This window comes from Bos indicus x Bos taurus, chromosome 13, assembly GCF_003369695.1.
Source record: "Bos indicus x Bos taurus breed Angus x Brahman F1 hybrid chromosome 13, Bos_hybrid_MaternalHap_v2.0, whole genome shotgun sequence".
Classification (NCBI taxonomy): domain Eukaryota; kingdom Metazoa; phylum Chordata; class Mammalia; order Artiodactyla; family Bovidae; genus Bos; species Bos indicus x Bos taurus.
In genome coordinates, this window is record NC_040088.1 from 29,800,123 (window position 1) to 29,815,366 (window position 15,244).

General features: G+C 41.5%; 1 long non-coding RNA gene across 1 annotated transcript in view; it reads left to right on the plus strand.

Moving 5' to 3' along the window:
• LOC113903305 overlaps positions 1-15,244 on the plus strand; it is a 43,240-nt gene that overhangs the window by 22,854 nt on the left and 5,142 nt on the right. The window lies entirely within an intron of this gene.

The window sequence follows — 15,244 nt, forward strand, 5'->3', positions numbered from 1 at the left end:
AGGAAGGAAAGAGAGGATCCTTTTGGATTATCTATTACAGCTACAGATTTCTGTGTATATGTAAGTCCCTACCTCTGAATTCATCCCTGCCCTTTCTTTATTTTTTTTTACTGGAACCCTCTGTGTTTGAATTCTCAGTCTCTTTTTGAGTTGTAACTTAGTTCTTTTGTGTCTCTTTTAAAATTTTTCCTACAAGGGACATCAAAGGCTGTTGTCTTCCTTTCAGGAATCAGTCTGGTTGATTTCACTTAGTGAACGATCCTTCAAAGTTCCATCCTCCTAGCAAACAGTGGCATAATTTCATAATTTCAGTGGTGCTTTTTCAGGGCTGAGTAATGGTCCATTGTCCATATGTAACACACCTTCTTTAACCTTTAATCTGTCCGTGGACATTTTGCTGTTCTGCTTTGGCTGCTGCAAGTAGAGCTGCAGTGAATGTTGCGCTGCATGTGATTTTATTGAATGATGACTTTCTCAGGATATTGCCCCAGATGTGGGGATGTCTGATCCTAGTGAAGGAGGAAACAGACAGAACAGGCTCCATCTTGAAAGCAGGACTTCATCTTGGGCAGGACTGTGGACTTTGAGCTATATGCCCAGTATCTATGGAAACTACATACCAACTGGAAAACCAGACCCCTGGATGGAAGAGCCCCAGGGCTCGTACCTAGACTCTCTGTCACCTAAAAGAATACCCTAATTATCTGTGTAACTGAATAGAATCATAAATTCTATTATGCTTATTGGGATATGACCATAGGCCTATTGATAATTGTCCACTGTTATAGGCTTAAGGCGTATGAATCATGGGTTAACTTTGATTGTATCTTTCTTTTGTTCAGACTATTTTCAGAGAATCTGGGGAGGTGGGTTTGAGCACGTACACTTAGGGTACATAAGGTTTTCACAAAAACCGGTTGGGGTCCTTGGCTAAGAGGAAACTGCCTTGGGCCGCCGGTGTGATAACCTGCACTCCGCTGTCTGCACCATCCTCTGAGTGAGTTTGTTTCCCAGAACGTGTGGCTACAGCACTAGGATTGGCACTCTTAAGAATTTTTTTTTTTCTTGACATTTGGAGGCTGTGCTTTCTAGTGGCTGTTGTCAATGTCTGTTTTGACTGAACATGTAGTGGGGTTACCTCACATGCCAGCTCCCTCCTGCCTTTATTGTTTGTAGACTCGTGAGGATGGCAGTCTGACCAGTGGGGTTTGATTTCACCATTGTTGTTTAGATTGGCATTCCTGCAGCAGTTAGGGATGCTGTGCATCTATTCCTGTGGTGGGGGTTTGCTTTTTTAAAATTTTTTTCTTGTTTCCTTTACATTAAAGGATGTGAGGAAAATTTATTGGCTTCTTGAAACTCTGTCGTGTTTGGAATTTATTTCTGCAACCCCCCACCCTGGGAGTTTTCCTGAGGGCAGCTGTCATTAACAGAAACCCCAGGCCTGTGAATTAGAGGTGCTGGTCAGCTCTTTGATCCAGTTGTAGTTACAGGAAGTGTTTACAGGCGACTGTATTTTTTAAAGCACATCTCTGGTTCCTGGGAAAGTCAGCATCCTGGGCTGTGGATTAGAGTGAATTGTACCTGAGCAAACACCTAAGGGCTTGTGTTCACTATTTTTCCCCCGTAAAGCATCACACACACACACACACACACCCAGACTAGTTCCTACTGGGTCCACAGAACCCTGCTGAGTGTGCTCAGGTGCCTAGGAGGCTGCACTCCAGAAAGAAGGCTTGAGCTGGAATGCCCAGCAGCAGGGCATGTGCAGGGTTCGTAATATTTGTTCCCAAGTCCCTGGAGGCCTGGATCCTGCTGGGGAGTCTGGTCCGAGCCAGAACATAGCAGACAGTAGATGTTTAAAAAAGGTTCAGTGAAGGGCACCCTGTCAGGTTGCGTCAAACTCACCCCAGTCCAGCAGTGGGACGTAAGCCTGACAGGGAAGTCGGGGGGAATAAAGAAGGCGCTGCTTCTTTTTCCTTCTCTCTAATATCATGCCGATGTTATGTTGCAGTATAGCTGATTTGAAATGTTCTAATTGTTGTCATATATAGCCGCCTAATTCAGGTATAACATATCTATGAGATAGGTCTACTCTTTTTTTTTTTTTTTGCCACAGAAGGTCAAACAGAGTGGTGAGCATCAGGTCCTGGTGGATTATGTATGTCAGATACAGTTTTCTGTGTATACAAAGAGGGAAGGTAGGAGATAATTCCTGTGGCTTCTCTCCTAGAGATACAGATTTCCGTGTATAGGTTAGAGGTACAGATTCCCATGTATATTGGGAAAGGAGGAAGGAAGGGAGAAAGGAAGAGAATAATCCTTGGGGATTATTGATTACACACACAGGAATATTATCTACAGCCCTTGAGGAACATAGTCCTTGACTTTGTTTAATTGCTGAGTTATTGTTTTGTCTTCTTTGACAGTTTTCCTTTCTTTCTGCATGTTCTCACTTCTCTTGTTAAATGTACTCTTTGGAACTCAGATACAGACAGCAGGCATACAGAGGACATGCTATGTTTTCCCTTAAAATTTGAATATTTTTTGGATTAATGAATTAATCAATGCGTTGTAGGATCTTCTCCTCTTGTTTTATTCCCACTTCTTCCCAGGAAGGTCAACAGAGATTAAAGGACACGGTAGGGACTTCCCTGGTGGTCCAGTGGTTAATAGTCTGCACTTACAATGCAGGAGACCCAGGTTCATTCCCTGATCAGAGAACTAGATCCCACATGCCACACCTAGAATATCCCTTGTGCTAGACTGATGCCAGCCAAATATTATGATAAATTACAAGTATAAAAAACAAAAAATTTTAATTAAAAATAAAATATTTGGTAAAACCCACATGTAGCCATTCTTGCAAGTCCTTATTCAGAGAACACATGGCCATGCTACGTGTCTGCAGACAGGATCCCGTGACAGTTAAAGAGATGTCACCAGACAGGCCATGCCTCTGATACCAGAACTACGAGAGGCAGTGTTCTTGGTAAAAGGCAGGATTTGTGATTGCTGAGTTCATTCATTTGATCTTTCCTTGAATGTATGTCTGTGCCTGAAACAGAGCAGGACCCTGTCGTCCTAGACCCCCCTCCCCAAGCATGTCCTCCGCCTGCCTTTTGTCTGTGGAAAGTTTCTGTCAAAAAGTAAGTTTAATCAGAGAAATGAGAAATGCTGAAACAAAGAAAAACAGTCAAAGAAAACTAAACAATAATAATACCGTCATTAGGCATCGTCAAGGACCTTTAGTTCTTTCTTTAGGTCTGTAGATAATATTCTGAGCCACATCCTGAGAGCTTTTATAGATACCAAAACATTAGGTGGAGAAGTTAACTACATGATGACCAGACTGCACCCAGGACGTGAGCTGCCACAATTCAGAGAACTGGCCACAAAGAAATGGGAACAAGCTGACCTGGAACTGAAGATTGACCGTACTTGCAGCAAGATGACGCTGGTCAGACCCTGATGACCAATTTCAAGATGACTGTCAGAGCTGACTGTGCTGTTTCTGCACGTAGCCCGACTCCCCCATTCCCAACCCCCACCCACCCTGTGTCTATAAAAGCTCTCACCCCCCCGTATGTCAGGGGTGGGAATGGCCTTTGGATAGACGCCCACCGCTCCACTCCTCGCAGTTGCCAGCACCTAAAATAAAGCACACTTTCCTTTCTGCCAACCTGGCCTGTTTATTGGCTTTACAGCAGCGAGCAGCTGGACCTCATGTACTCTTTCAGTAATATTAATAAATAAATAGGTATTGATTTATTTTATTGTTAACTGTCAGTGGGCTTACACATTCTGATAAGCTTTATGCAAGCAGAAAAATTTCTTGTTACTAATATGAACAGTATTGCTTCCATTAGTTAATAAATTCAGTTCAGTTCAGTCAATCAGTCGTGTCCAACTCTTTGCGACCCCATGGACTGCAACACACAAGGCCTCCCTGTCCATCACCAACTCCTGGAGTTTACTTAAACTCATGTCCATTGAGTCAGTGATGCCATCTAACCATCTCATCTTCTGTTATCCTCTTCTCCTCCCACCTTCAATCTTTCCCAGCATCAGGGTCTCTTCAAATGAGTCAGTTCTTCTCATCAGGTGGCCAAAGTATTGGAGTTTCAGCTTCAGCGTCAGTCCTTCCAATGAATATTCAGGACTGATTTCCTTTAGGATTGACTGGTTGGATCTTCTTGCAGTCCATAGGACTCTCAAGAGTCTTCTCCAACACCACAGTTCAAAAGCATCAATTCTTCAGTGCTCAGCTTTCTCGATGGTCCAACTCTCAACATCCATACATGACTACTGGAAAAACCATAGCTTTGACTAGACAGACCTTTGTTGGCAAAGTAATGTCTCTGCTTTTTAATATGCTGTCTAGGTTGGTTATAGCTTTTCTTCCAAGGAGCGTCTTTTAATTTCATGACTGCAGTCACCATCTGAAGAGATTTTGGAGCCCCCCAAAATAAAATCTGCCACTGTTTGCATTGTTTCCCCATTTATCTGCCATGAAGTGATGGAACTGGATGCCATGATCTTAGTTTTTTCAATGTTGAGTTTCAATCCAGCCTTTTCACTTTCTTCTTTCCTTTTATCAAGAGGCTCCTTAGATCCTCTTTGCTTTCTGCCATAAGGGTGGTGTCATCTGCATATCTGAAGTTATTGATATTTCTCACAGCAATCTTGATTTCTGCTTGTTTCCTCCACCCTGGCATGTAAGTTCAATAAGCAGTGTGACAATATATGGCCTTGACTACTTCTTTCCCAATTTGGAACACTGAGGTGCATGTCTTTTTGAATTAAGTTTTCCTCCAGATATATGCCCAGGAGTGGGATTCTGAATCATATGGCAACTCTGTACTTAGTTTTTAAAGAAACCTCCATACTGTTCTCCACAGTGGCTGTACCTACTGACATCCCCATCGACAGTGTAGGATGGTCCCCCTTTCTCCAGTCTCTCCAGCATTTATTGTTTGTAGACTTTTTGATGGTGGCTCTTCTGATTCGTGTGAAATAATACCTCAATGTAGTATTTCTGCATCTCTAACAATTATTGGTGTGGGGCATCCTTTCATGTGCTTTTTGGTCATCTGTAGGTATTCTTTAGAGAAAAGTCTATTTAGATCTTACACTCATTTTTTGATTGGGTTGTTTGTATTTTGATATTGAGCTCCTTGAGCTGTTTGAATGTTTTGGATATTAATCCCTTGTCAGATGTATCATTTCCCAATATTGTCCCTATTCTGTGGGTTTTCTTCTGTCTTGTTTATGAATACCTGTGCTGTGCAGAAACTTCTAAGTTTAATTAGATCCCATTTGCTTATTTTTGTTTTTATTACATTACTCTTAAGAGCTGGGTCAAAAAGATACTGCTGTGATTTATGTCAGAGAGTATTCTGCCTACGTTAAGAGTGTTGTAGGGTCTGTCCATATATTTAGGTCTTTAATCCACTTGGAGTTTATTGTTTGTATGGTGTTAGGGAGCGTTCTAATTTCATTATTATGCATGGAGCTGTCCAGTTTTATCAGCACCACTTAGATCAGATCAGATCAGTCACTCAGTCATGTCTGACTCTTTGCGATCCCATGAATCGCAGCACGCCAGGCCTCCCTGTCCATCACCAACTCCCGGAGTTCACCCAGACTCACATCCATCGAGTCAGTGATGCCATCCAGTCATCTAATCCTCTGTCGTCCCCTTCTCTTGCCCCTAATCCCTCCCAGCATCAGAGTGTTTTCCAATGAGTCAACTCTTTGCATGAGGTGGCCAAAGTACTGGAGTTTCAGCTTTAGCATCATTCCTTCCAAAGAAATCCCAGGGCTGATCTCCTTCAGAATGGACTGGTTGGATGTCCTTGCAGTCCAAGGGACTCCCAAGAGTCTTCTCCAACACCACAGTGCAAAAGCATCAATTCTTCAGCACTCAGCCTTCTTCACAGTCCAACTCTCACATCCATACATGACCACAGGAAAAACCATAGCCTTGACTAGATGAACCTTTGTTGGCAGAGTAATGTCTCTGCTTTGGAATATGCTGTTTATGTTGGTCATAACTTTCCTTCCAAGGAGTAAGCGTCTTTCAATTTCATGGCTGCGTCACCATCTGTAGTGATTTTGGAGCCCAGAAAAATAAAGTCTGACACTGTTTCCACTGTTTCCCCATCTATTTCCCATGAAGTGATGGGACCGGATGCCATGATCTTCGTTTTCTGAATGTTGAGCTTTAAGCCAACTTTTTCACTCTCCACTTTCATTTTCATGAAGAGGCTTTTTAGTTCCTCTTCATTTTCTGCCATAAGGGTCGTGTCATCTGCATATCTGAGGTTATTGATATTTCTCCCGGCAATCTTGATTCCAGCTTATGTTTCTTCCAGTCCAGGGTTTCTCATGATGTACTCTGCATATAAGTTAAATAAGCAGGGTGACAATATACAGCCTTGACGAACTCCTTTTCCTATTTGGAACCAGTCTGTTGTTCCATGTCCAGTTCTAACTGTTGCTTCCTGACCTGCATACAAATTTTTCAAGAGGCAAATCAGGTGGTCTGGTATTCCCATCTCTTTCAGAATTTTCCACAGTTTATTGTGATCCACACAGTCAAAGGCTTTGGCATAGTCAATAAAGCAGAAATAGATGTTTTTCTGGAACTCTCCTGCTTTTTCCATGATCCACCGGATGTTGGCAATTTGATCTCTGGTTCCTCTGCCTTTTCTAAAACCAGCTTGAACATCAGGAATTTCACGGTTCACATATTGTTGAAGCCTGGCTTGGAGAATTTTGAGCATTACTTTACTAGCGTGTGAGATGAGTGCAATTGTGCGGTAGTTTGAGCATTTTTTGGCATTGCCTTTCTTTGGGATTGGAATGAAACTGACCTTTTCCAGTCCTGTGGCCACTGCTGAGTTTTCCAAATTTGCTGGCATATTGAGTGCAGCACTTTCGCAGCATCATCTTTCAGGATTTGGAATAGCTCAACTGGAATTCCATCACCTCCACTAGCTTTGTTTGTAGTGATGCTTTCTAAGGCCCACTTGACATCACATTCCAGGATGTCTGGCTCTAGGTCAGTGATCACACCATTGTGATTATCTGGGTCGTGAAGATCTTTTTTGTACTGTCATTCTGTGTATTCTTGCCATCTCTTCTTAATATCTTCTGCTTCTGTTAGGTCCATACCATTTCTGTCCTGTATCGAGCCCATCTTTGCATGAAATGTTCCTTTGGTATCTCTGATTTTCTTGAGGAGATCCCTAGTCTTTCCCATTCTGTTGTTTTCCTCTATTTCTTTGCACTGATCGCTGAAGAAGGCTTTCTTATCTCTTCTTGCTATTCTTTGGAACTCTACATTCAGATGTTTATATCTTTCCTTTTCTCCTTTGCTTTTTGCTTCTCTTCTTTTCACAGCTATTTGTAAGGCCTCCCCAGACAGCCATTTTGCTTTTTTTGCATTTCTTTTCCATGGGGATGGTCTTGATCCCTGTCTCCTGTACAATGTCACGAACCTCATTCCATAGTTCATCAGGCACTCTATCAGATCTAGGCCCTTAAATCTATTTCTCACTTCCACTGTATAATCAAAAGGGATTTTATTTAGGTCATACCTGAGTGGTCTAGTGGTTTCCCCTACTTTCTTCAATTTAAGTCTGAATTTGGCAATAAGGAGTTCATGGTCCGAGCCACAGTCAGCTCCCAGTCTTGTTTTTGCTGACTGTATAGAGCTTCTCCATCTTTGGCTGCAAAGAATATAATCAATCTGATTTCGGTGTTGACCATCTGGTGATGTCCATGTATAGAATCTTCTGTTGTGTTGTTGGAAGAGGGTGTTTGTTATGACCAGTGCATTTTCTTGGCAAAACTCTATTAGTCTTTGCCCTGCTTCATTCCGTATTCCAAGGCCAAATTTGCCTGTTAACTCCAGGTGCTTCTTGACTTCCTACTTTTGCATTCCAGTCCCCTATAATGAAAAGGACATCTTTTTTGGGTGTTAGTTCTAAAAGGTCTTGTAGGTCTTCATAGAACCGTTCAACTTCAGCTTCTTCAGCGTTACTTGTTGGGGCATAGACTTGGATTACTGTGATACTGAATGGTTTGCCTTGGAAACGAACAGAAATCATTCTGTCATTTTTGAGATTGCATCCAAGTACTGCATTTCAGACTCTTGTTGACCATGATGGCCACTCCATTTCTTCTGAGGGATTCCTGCCCGCAGTAGTAGATATAATGGTCATCTGAGTTAAATTCACCCATTCCAGTCCATTTCAGTTCGCTGATTCCTAGAATGTCGACATTCACTCTTGCCATTTCTTGTTTGACCACTTCCAATTTGCCTTGATTCATGGACCTGACATTCCAGGTTCCTATGCAGTATTGCTCTTTACAGCATTGGACCTTGCTTCTATCACCAGTCACATCCACAGCTGGGTATTCTTTTTGCTTTGGCTCCATCCCTTCACTCTTTCTGGAGCTATTTCTCCACTGATCTCCAGTAGCATATTGGGCACCTACTGACCTGGGGAGTTTCTCTTTTAGTATCCTATCATTTTGCCTTTTCATACTGTTCATGGGGTTCTCAAGGCAAGAATAATGAAGTGGTTTGCCATTCCCTTCTCCAGTGTACCACATTCTGTCAGATCTCTCCACCATGACCTGCCCGTCTTGGGTTGCCCCATGGGCGTGGCTTAGTTTCATTGAATTAGACAAGGCTGTGGTCCTAGTGTGATTAGATTGACTAGTTTTCTGTGAGTATGGTTTCAGTGTGTTTGCCCTGATGCCCTCTTGCAACACCTACCGTCTTACTTGGGTTTCTCTTACCTTGGGCATGGGGTATCTCTTCACAGCTGCTCCAGCAAAGCGCAGCCATTGCTCCTTACCTTAAGCGAGGGGTATCTCCTCACCGCCGCCCTTCCTGACCTTCAACGTGGGATAGCTCCTCTAGGCCCTCCTGTGCCCGCGCAGCCACACTACTTAAGAGGCTGTCTTTTCTCCATCTATAATCTTAACTCCTTTATCCTAGATTACTTGACCATAGGTGCATCGGTTTCTCTCTGGACTTTGTATCTTGTTCCATTGATATATGCAATATATTTCTGTTTTTCTTCCAGTACCAATGTCTTGATTACTTTAGCTTGTAGTCTGAAGTCAGGGAACCTGATTTTGTCAGCTCTTGCTTTTTTTTCTCAAGATTGTTTGGCTATTTGGGGTCTTTTATTCTCATACACACCATAAAATTTTTTGTTCTAGTTCTGTGAAAAACACCATTGTTAAGGTGATGCATTCAATCTGCAGCGTGCTTTGAGTAGTATGGTTATTTTGACAGCAGGAAACAATTTGTTCAAAGCGGTTCTAGGAAAGGCCAGCATCTTAAACCAACCATCACATGGTCTGCCTGTGACCCTTTCTTTTGCTTCATTGTGGTGTGATGTGGGTCAAAATGAGCAGCAAACAGGCAAATAGTTGCCTCTCCTGGCATGTGGTAATATTGTGGAATATGAAAACGTGAGTCAGAGACAGCCCAGTAAAGCAGTGCCTAACACAGAGCTGGTTGGGAACCTGTGTGTGCACTTGTGCTTCTGAGAAAGAGTGCACAAGAAAAGAACGAAACATAGTTTAAAAAAAAAGGTAAAGTGAAGGTATTGTAGAAAAACCTATAAAAAGAATAAAAAAGTTGGAGCAAAGGAGAGCTCCAGGGAGCAAGAGACCAGGGAATGTGGATGAAGCACTGACATGGGAACTCCAGGAGGTAAGATCCTAGTCCTCTATTTCTTGCAGTTCTAATAATAGTAATTGAATTTCAGATGAATATTGTACAAGTAGAGGACAAGAAAAAACACACCAAGTCACCTGGAATTAATTCAGTGGAATTCGTTTCATGGGACTCTATATACTTCTTATGTATTTTACATATCTCTTACCTACTATATTTTATATGTTTACATATGTGTATATATATATATATAAATAACAATGTCAAGGGGTAAGCTTTGCATTTTCAGTGATACCAAAGAGAGTTGCGGGAATTTAAGAGTTGTGTGGATGTGAGCTAGTGTGGTCGGGAGAGGACAGCTCTGGGAGGGCCTGTGACATGGCCTGGCCGGGGCCCTGATTGATGGGGAGTAAACAGGATATTTGAGGTGAACAGAATTCACTTCCTAATATAGTTGTTAAGCAAGGACATGAGCATCCATAAACCTACAGTAAATATGCAGATTGGCAAAGCATGGGCAGGGATTAAAAGAATACTCTTGTTAATGACCTTCAGAGGAGTTAACAAAGGATGAGAAGCCTGAAGTTCCAGATTCAGGAACATCATCTCCTTGCTTTTTTAGTGTTCTGGTGCCAATTGTGCCATTTTTTTAAAGAACAATTAATAAGTTAGTAAATGGTAGGAAAGCTTGACATATTTATTCTATATATCCTGTTTTTCACAGATCCATATTTATTTCGTTCAGTTGCTTTTAAAAGTTAAAATTGTCTGCACATGAAAGTCACAGACAGCATCTTAAGAGGATGAGGACAATTTGAAACCAAAGGAGGAAGATTAGTGTAATTAAAAGTTAGATTAATAAAGAGAGCTCTATTCCTCAAGACTTATGCTTAGACATATTATTTTTAGCTCTATCTTATTACCTGAAGGAAATTTTAGCCTATCTCATTACCTGAAGGAAATTTTAACTAGTTCCTTTGTTTTCCTTACTCAGCTCTTCTTCCGAGCATCCTACTTAAGCACTGAAAACAAAATATTTAGGCCGATTTTGTCCAGTTTTCAGAGCATGTAGAGAAGGGGTGTTACTGCATCACACAACACTTGGTGGGGAAGGAGACCTACTCTGCAACCAGCTTATTGGTTTTTTTATCCTTTGTAGTCGATTTTTTTTTAACCCGTTTTATATTGGAGTTTAGCCTATTAGCAATATTGTGATGGTTTCAGGTGCACAGCTAGAGGGCTCAGCCACACCTGTATCCATTCCCTGTAGCACCATTTACAATCGACAAGACACGGAAACAACCTAAACATCTGTCAACAGAGGGATGAAGACGAGTCCATGTATACAGTGGAAGAGTACCCAGCCACGGTAAAGAGCAGACAGTGCCATCTGCGGCAACATGGGGGACCCAGAGAGGATCATACTAAGTCAGAGAAAGACAAATACCATTACTGACATCATTCATACATAGAATCTCATCTAAAACATGACACAGATGAACTTATCTACAAAACAGCAACAGACTCACAGATTTCAGAGATGAATTTAGGTACCAAAGGGGAAATGTGGCTGGGGAGGGATAATCAGGAGCTTGGGATTAACATGCACACACTAAGATACATAAAATAAATAGCCAAGGAACTACTGTATAGCACAAGGAACTCAATATTCTGTAATAATCTATATGGGAAAGGAATCTGAAAAAGAATGGATATATGTGTAACTAAATCATTTTGCTGTACATTTGAAATTAACACAGCGTTGTAAATCAGCTATCTCCAATAAAATTTAAAAAATTTTTTTTTAAAGTAGGTTCTTCTAAATTAGAATTCAAGGCCAAAATGACATCTGAAGTCCCAGATATTTGGAAACTGATGTACAAGCAACGAAAGATTTAGAATTGACTGAAAACGAAACATTAAAATTTGTGGGGGTGGAAAGCAGTACTTAGGGGACATCAATTGCACTATGTAACTGGATTATAACAGAGGTCTTGGATCAGTGACTTCAGCTTCCACCACAGAGAAAGAGCAAATTAAACCTAGAGTAAGCAGAAGAAAAGAATATTAAACATCACTGTAGAAGTTAAGGAGTAGAACGGGGTTGGCAAACTTCATGCTCTGGGTGAAAGCCAGCCCCATGGCCTGCTTTTGTACAACTGAGCACTGAGCAGCTGTAAATTAGACTGCGTGGACTGCAGTTTACTGGCCTAATAAACTAAAAGACACAAAGTATATGATCATCTCAACAGAAACAGAAAATGAAAAGACAAATTCCAACATCCATTCCTGATAAAATCTCAGGTGAACCACGAATAGACAGGAACTTCCTTAACCAGATAATGGGCAGCCACAAAAAACTCTGCGCTGAACTATACTTAATGGTAAAAGACCAAGTGCTTGCCACCTGGATCAGGAACAAGATAGGGACTTCTTTTCAGGCCACTTTGATTCAATACTCTCCAAAAAGTTCTAGGCAGGGCAATTGGCAAGAAATAAAAGGCATCCAGATTAGAGAGGGAGGAGTAAAACTTTTAATTCCAGAAAACACGACCATGGTGTAGAAGACTTGGTATAATTTACAAAAGAGCTGTTAGAACTAATAAGTAAGTTTAGCAAGGATCCCGGACACAAGTTAGATATCAACTGTATTTTTATTTATAAACTATTAGAATTTGAAATTTACAATGCCATTTACAACAGCATCAAAACTATGAAATGCTGGCAAGTGATATGATAGGCTTGTATACTGAAAACTACAAAGTATTACTGAAAGAAAAGGAAGAAGACAAAATAACTGGGCTGTTTGTGGGCTGAAAAGCTCAATATTGTTAGGATGTGAATTCTCCCCAAATTGATACACAGATTCAATGTAGTTCCAATCTAAAATACTAGCAGGTCTGTTTTCGGTAGAAATTGACAAGCTGATCCTAAATTTCATATGAAAAGCAAAGGACTCAGCACAGCCAAGACAAATAAGAAAAAGCAGAAATTTGGAGCAAATCAGATAACACTATTTCTACAACTATTCCAACCAGTGACCTCAACTTCCACCTTGAATAACTAGAAAAAGAAGAGCAAATTAAATCCAAAGGAAGCAGACAAAAGGAAACGATGAAGATTACTCTAGAGGTCAAGGAAAGGAACAGGGGTGGGTGAACTCCATGTTGAGGGTGCAGCCCAGCCCCATGGGGTATTTTGTGAAGAGTGTGCTTGGCACAGCAAACCATTCACTAGTGCTTAATGAGGAAAAAGGTACTGGAGGAGTTGAATATCCGTATTATCCCCCTCAGCCCCTGCTGTGACCTTGCACCCACACCTTGCTACTGCTAAGTTGCTTCAGTCGTGTCTGACTCTGTGCAACCCCATAGACGGCAGCCAACTAGGCTCCCCCATCCCTGGGATTCTCCAGGCAAGAACACTGGAGTGGGTTGCCATTTCCTTCGCTAATGCGTGAAAGTGAAAAGTGAAAGTGAAGTCGCTCAGTCATGTCTGACTCTGTGACCCCATGGACTGTAGCCTACCAGGCTCCTCCATCCAAGGGATTTTCCAGGCAAGAATACTGGAGTGGGTTGCCACTGCCTTCTCCGACACCTTACACCAGAATCATAGACTTAAGCATAGAACCTAAAAGTGTAACACTTCTACATAAAGAAAGAAAAGTTTTGAGACCGTCGGCTGGAAAAAAAATTTCTTACATATGACTCCAAAAGCAGAAAAAAGTACAAATTAATAAATTTGATTTTGTCAAAACCAAATATGTCTACTTTATTCAAAAGATTGTTAAAGAAAATGAGTAAGACAAATCAAGCCAAGCCACAAAGTGGGAGAATATTTTGCAAAGCATATGGCTTATAAAGGACTTATATCCAGAACACATAAAGAATTCCCCAAACTCAATGAGACGGCAACTAGTTGTTTGACAAACAGGCAAGGATTTAGACAAACTCACCAGCAAAAGATACACAGACTAGAAATAATTACATGCAAAGATACTCAACAGTATTAGTCGTTTACTTCAGTTCAGTCACCCAGTCGTGTCTGACTCTTTGTGATCCCATGGACTGCAGCATGCCAGGCCTCCCTGTCCATCACCAACTCCCGGAGCTTACACAAACTCATGTCCGTTGAGTCGGTGATGCCACCCAACCATCTCATTCTCTGTCATCCCCTTCTCCTTCCGCCTTCAATCTTTCCCAGCATTAGGGTCTTTTCAAATGAGTCAGTTCTTCACATCAGGTGGCCAAAGTATTGGAGTTTCAGCTTCAGCATCATTCCTTCCAAAGAACACCCAGGGCTGATCTCCTTCAGAATGGACTGGTTGGATCTCCTTGCAGTCCAAGGGACTCTCAAGAGTCTTCTCCAACACCACAGTTCAAAAGCATCAATTCTTCGGCGCTCAGCTTCTTCACAGTCCAACTCTCACATCCATGCATGACCATTGGAAAAACCATAGCCTTTACTAGACAGACCTTTGTTGGCAAAATAATGTCCCTGCTTTTCAATATGCTATCTAGGTTGGTCATAACTTTTCTTCCAAGGAGTAAGCGTCTTTTAATTTCATGGCTGCAGTCACCATCTTCAAGGCAAATTGGAAGTGGTCAAACAGGAGATGGCAAGAGTGAACGCTGACATTCTAGGAATCAGCAAACTAAAATGGACTGGAATGGGTGAATTTAATTCAGATGACCATTATATCTACTACTGTGGGCAGGAATCCCTTAGAGGAAATGGAGTAGCCATCATGGTCAACAAGAGTCCGAAATGCAGTACTTGGATGCAGTCTCAAAAACGACAGAATGATCTCTGTTCATTTCCAAGGCAAACCATTCAGTATCACAGTAATCCAAGTCTATGCCCCAACCAGTAACGCTGAAGAAGCTGAAGTTGAACGTTTCCATGAAGACCTACAAGACCTTTCAGAATTAACACCCCCCAAAAATGTCCTTTTCATTATAGGGTACTGGACTGCAAAAGCAGGAAGTCAAGAAACACCTGGAGTAACAGGCAAATTTGGACTTGGAATACAGAATGAAGCAGCGCAAAGGCTAATAGAGTTTTGCCAAGAGAATGCACTGGTCATAGCAAACACCCTCTTCCAACAACACAAGAGAAGACTCTACACATGGACATCACCAGATGCTCAACACCGAAATCAGATTGATTATATTCTTTGCAGCCAAAGATGGAGAAGCTCTATACAGTCAGCAAAAACAAGACCAGGAGCTGACTGTGGCTCAGACCATGAACTCCTTATTGCCAAATTCAGACTTAAATTGAAGAAAGTAGGGAAAACCACTAGACCATTCAGGTATGACCTAAATCAAATCCCTTATGATTATACAGTGGAAGTGAGAAATAGATTTAAGGGACTAGATCTGATAGATGGAGTGCCTGATGAACTATGGACTGAGGTTTAAGTCATTAGGGAAATACAAATTAAAATCTCAGTGAGATAGCAGTACACACCTATTAGAATGGGTAAAATTTTAAAGGCTAATCATACTAAGTATTGGAGTGGATGTAGAACTGGAACTC